The sequence below is a fragment of the Zootoca vivipara genome, chromosome 1 (assembly GCF_963506605.1).
Source record: "Zootoca vivipara chromosome 1, rZooViv1.1, whole genome shotgun sequence".
In the NCBI taxonomy this organism is placed as follows: Eukaryota; Metazoa; Chordata; class Lepidosauria; order Squamata; family Lacertidae; genus Zootoca; species Zootoca vivipara.
The window spans coordinates 70,618,445-70,624,056 of record NC_083276.1 but is presented as its reverse complement, the minus strand read 5'-3'; the positions used below and the strand labels follow the sequence as shown (position 1 = coordinate 70,624,056).

Genomic DNA, 5,612 nt, shown 5'->3' with positions numbered 1-5,612 from the left:
GTTAGTTTCTACTCAGGAAAGTTTTATATTTTATTCTTCTCAGTAATTACATTTCACTAGTGAATCTGGTGCAGGGTCTGTAAAAGTCTTCAGTCTCTCTAGGGAAGAATGGTCCTGGATGTCTGTAAGATATCATGTTGTGTGGTTCAGTAAATGTGAGGCACAGAGCTATTTTTATTACTCACTGAAGGCTGTTTTAGCCCAAGTCACAAATTCCAGCATGAAGGTGGGCACTGTTAACGCTGCCTGCCTAGCCTACTGTGTTTTGAAGTAGATATTTTGTGTACTGAGTTTTCCTTTATTTCAAGATACCACTGTATTGTTAAAGTGTATTTTGAAAACCTGCATGCGTGTGCAGTTAATTAACATATTAATCTGGAGAAGTAAACATCCATGTGTGCTTTCTAGTAATTAAGCAAACAAAAACAAAACTAGGCATCAATGACCTGGGTGAAATTACTTGGTCAAAGTTAATGTTTGACTTGTTTAGTTTGCAGTATTGTACAACACCTTCGTTAGTCGCACAGTACGGGCTACAAGCAGTTGCCATTAATATGTCAGGGCTGCTTCACTAGAGGAGTACAGTTGTGTGTGTGTGTGTGTGTGTGTGAGAGAGAGAGAGAGAGAGAGAGAGAGAGAGAGATTGAGAGAGAGAGAGAGAGAGAGAGAGATTGAGAGAGAGAGAGAGAGAGAGAGAGAGAGAGAGAGAGAGAGAGAGAGAGAGAGAGAGCTAGGAAAGCAAACAGAATGCTCATACTGGAGTTGTTGCAGAGCTTGGCCACCAAATCAGTAAGTTGTTTTAGTTTGGAGTTTGATAGTGCTGAATGCTAGAAATAAGGTCTCAAATAGAAGGCAAAGTCACTCCAATGCAGAACTTTTCAAACTGTGTGTTGCGCAAATGCTCCCCGTGCTCCTCTCAGGGCTGAAAAGGGATTAGTTCAACCTCCAGTTTGCTAGTAAAGCTGAATGACTATGTCGCAAAATGATACATGTCTAAAAAGTGTGTCACCAACATGAAAAGTTTGGAATGCTCTGCTCTAGTGTGTGCTGGTTTTGCCTCTAGTCTACTGAGCTTGGGAACAGCATATCTTCCAACACTTTGAGGGTGTGAAAAACCAGGACACCATCTTCTGGGGCTGCACTCCTGCACGAGTCACGTGACCAACATGATATTGTGGTTCCAGAAAAAGTTCTTTTTGGGGTGAGATCATGGCACCCAAAATGATCACTGTGCTCTTGCATGAAAAATTGGGGCAGTTGAGGGGTATGGGAACAGGCAGGCCTGGCTCTGTATTACATTCTGTGAGCATACATAGATGGTACAGAAAATTATAATCATTATCATTAAATGTGTCTTTTGTGTTGCCCATGCTACATGTTACCCCTGCGCCATAGGAGGCTATCTGCAAGGTTTAGTGTCCAAATATAGCAACACAGAAGTATTCTTACAATGCCCTCCCCCCATTTGCTAACGTCTGAATTTCCACATGCTATTGGACATTAAAATGAAGACATCTTTGGATAGCTGGATAGATGTATTTATTCTTGAGAAATATTTACATTTTCTCTTAGTAGCTTTGTGGTAATTATGTTTGCACTTAGCTGATCACCAGTTGTGCATTATTACAATGGAAGGTGACAATTTGATTGTCCTCAGTTGCAGAAACAAGTAATTTTACGTTCAGCAAGGTGTCAGGTAACACTGTCTCGCAGTACTAAGAGCTCCTGGCAGTGTGGTTTGGCACCTATATTTAACTGCTTTGTTGCTTGCGTAACCTCTGTTGAATCAGAAATACAATGCTTGCATAGTAAGGTTTAAAGTAAACCAACAATCTACAACTGCACTGTAGCACCCATTGTTTCATTTTGGACTAAGGTACTAATTTAGTGTTTTACTAGAAAGTGATTACAGATACGCTTGAAATTGACACTTTATTTGCTGATCTGGAACAAAAGGTATTGCTGAGATGTAGAATGAAGTGCTGGGAATCAGTTTTTAAGATACTGAACAAGAAAGGTGTTTTGCTGAGAAGAAAGAAGTGTTTTGCATGGTGTGTGTGTGTGTGTGTGTGTGTGTGTGTGTGTGTGTATATATATATATATATATATATATATATATATATATATATATAATCATTCATTGACTGTGTCTTAATGTGATGCAGTCTGTCCCTTTAGCTTTACTCCACTCCACTCCTGAAAGCCACGTAGATGAGACAAAGCACATGAAGGTACCATCAGCTGATGAATTTGGAAGAAATATGGATTTCAAATATCTTTCACAACCCCACATAATTTAAGAATTGTTTTGTTTACTCTTCTTCAAAAACAGTTCTGTTGAGTTTCCTTGAGAGCTGTTTTATTTATTTATTAAGTTTATTTCCCACTTTTCCTCCCAAAGGAACCTAGGGTGGCATACATGCCAGGGATAAAACAATGCAGTTATTTTCAGCTATTGCCTCAAAATATAATAATCGAAGGATTTTTAGGTTGTTGGGGTTTTTTTTTGGTAGAACTTCAACAAGGGCAGGTGATTATTTATGTTACCTAGAACTCATAGTAGTTGTTAACTGTGACTTTCCCCCTTAATGCTAATACCGGTAGTCTATATTTATGTATACTTTATGTTTTGTTACAATGGCTGCCAAAGAAGCAAGTAAAAGGAGAGCAAGGACTGTTGCTAGGTCTGTTGCCAGCACCCTTTCTATTGTTCCCATTTAGAAAATAGTCTAGCTGAAGGCTCTGTCTGTCTGTCTGTCTGTCTGTCTGTCTGTCTGTCTGTCTGCCTCTCTCTCTCTCTCTCTCTCTCTCTCTCTCTCTCTCTCTCTCTCTCTCTCTCTCTCTCTCTCTCTCTGTGTGTGTGTGTGTGTGTGTGTGTCAGTAAGAAATCAGATATGCAGAGACACATGGCAGAGTCATACGACTTTAAAGGCAGGCAGCACAGAGAAGCTAATACTAACCACTTAAACAGAGGTACGGTAGTTACATGATGTAACATTATCAGGAGAAACAATTCATGAGTCAAAGCATTCCAAGGCATACGAGCTCCAGCCCAAAGAACAAGCTTAGGCTGTATAAATAAAGTGACAGGAATATTATCAGCTAAATATAAACTGCAGAAAACATTAACTTCTGGAGTTCTGAGTTGTATGATCAGTGTTTCACTAGTCTTCAGCACATCGGGTGTTGAGTTATGACCTAAAAAACCGCCCCGCCTCCCAATTTATACATGACAGCCACATTGGCTTCACTCCAACCCCACTTTCTACTTACCTTCATGTATTCTACACTGTTCAGGACTGGCCCCACCATTCAACAAGTGAAACCATGCCAGGGGCACAGGGTGAGTAGAATAAAGCAGGACTTGGTGTCTGAATGTTGCATAAAGTAAATTTGATGTGGGCACAGTGTGGAAGATGGAGAACTATTTTCTTTGGTCTGTCATGAATCTTCCAGCTTTCAGATTAATTGGATGGCCCTGAGTTCTAGTTATGAGAGAATTCTCTCCCCACCTTTCTCCACACCATGCACATATCTAAACATAGTATATACTCTTTTTTTCTTTTTTCTTTTTTTGCATAGCTGTTTTTATTATACCTGTGTTATAATACACTGTCACTGGGAGTGAGACCCATTGAATTTAATGGGACTTCTGAGTAGACATAGCTCTGGGTTGTAGCCTTACATGAGTTTACTGAAAAACAGCCAAATGCTGAGGGACCAGAAGTAAGCAACAAACAGAATTACAGAATTCCTTGTGCAAACTGCTGAACCAAACATCGTTGTCATAGTTTTCTGTTTGGGAATTACGTGTCAGGATACAAATCCCGCTGTACAGGCAGCCACTCTTGTACGGTCTCATCCCTGTCATGTATGCCCCTTGTAATTGGATACCATGCGTCATAATTTAAGGAAGTAACTATTTGTTATTAAATGTCAGGTGGATTAGAGCATTACTTCAGCAATTCAATATGTTTCTGAATTTATGGCTAGATAATACATTTTGGCAGAGTCAGGGTTTCAAATAAACTGGCACCAAGATTAAGATTTCCATTTTCCCATTCTAATTAAGCCATGCTTCCTGGAAATGGGTACTCTTCTAGGGCACAGATGTAGCAAATAATTTCTATGTCTGATTTGTGGAGCTGCTTCCACAGCAAAATAAATGACTGCTGATTCGCTGAAACAAGTGAAGCTACACCCGTCTTGATCTATTCATGGAACAGAAGTGACGGAGTACATAACAGACAGTGCCATTAAATTCACAGGTGCACCAAACATTTTTTTTAAAAAACTCCATAAGATCACCTTACCTTGCAAGTAGAAAAATAACACAACATGGAGAAGGTTGGGAAAAATGTTCCTTCTAATTCACTAATTTCCTTATTACATTTTTCCCCCCTTTTTTGGCGGGGGGTAGAATTAAAATCCACAATCTTTCACTGCACACTGAAGTGGTATAGTTCACTCTTGACTCTTAGGAAACATTAGCATCTGCATTTTTATATTACCTGGTGCAGTGTGAATCTGAATCCATTAAACCAGTGGTAGCCAACATGGTGCCCTCCAGATGTTTAGGACATCAGCTCCAGGCTCCATTGCTAGCAGTCAGGTATGTTGGGAGTTGTAGGTTGTGTTCAAACAGCACTTCATTCTCTTTTCCTGGCATTTCCTTCCCTGGTAATTTCTTCTTATTATGTGATCTTTCACACAACATAAAACCCACTTCTGGAAATCTAGTGGAAGTTTAGTGCTCATTTCCATGTCAGTGGTTTCCAGGAAAAAACAACAACAACCCCATTAACTTGGGAAATCATGGGAGTTTTGAATTGTACGTTCACGTGGCTAAATTTGTAGCAATGTCCCAGCATATGGTTCTTTCCCATCATTTAAAATTTAGCACACATGGCAGTATGTTGATGAAAAAGTCATGGTTCCATAATTCAATAGTGTGAAAACATTAGAAAATGAGACTGAAGTGCTGGCATTACAACTACGTAATAAAACTAAAGCAATAAGCCCCACATCTGAATGCAGCTGTAGTCTAAAGTATTTTGGAGGGTACCACTTGGCTGTCCCTGCATTAGATGGATGGGGGCATAGATGCTAATTGAAGGATTGAGGCCTTTTCTGAAAGATCAGACCCAAAGAGACTCGGGAACCAGAACTCTTAACCAGGTCCAGCTGCAACATGTTGCAGATGCCAGTGGTTAGGTGTTAATGTTGAATAGCTTAGTAAGGAAACCTGATTCAACAGTGGAGGTAGGTGATTTTAGAGTTCTGTACTTTGCAGAGATAAATTTATGGTTTAAAACCAGGCCTAGGAGCAGGAATGGAAATCAAAGCAGAGAGCGAGAACAGATATCTGGCTGAAAGAAGGTAACAGTCCAGGCCACGTTGTTAATTGAAGAAATGTGAGGTTTGTACCATGATAAGAGGACAGGCCATCATTGCTGGCTCTAACAGTAATACTATTTACTGGGTTTGAAGAAATGTCCTGGACTAATGTATCTGGCAAATTGTTCCTTGAGCAAGGATGCTAGATTGAGGCCCCAAAACACCCGATTTCAATATCACGTTCCTACAGCCTACAGTATTTTGTATTGCTTTGC

General features: G+C 39.9%; 1 protein-coding gene across 21 annotated transcripts in view; it reads left to right on the top strand.

Moving 5' to 3' along the window:
* SOX6 (SRY-box transcription factor 6) overlaps positions 1-5,612 on the top strand; it is a 420,354-nt gene that overhangs the window by 157,823 nt on the left and 256,919 nt on the right. The window lies entirely within an intron of this gene.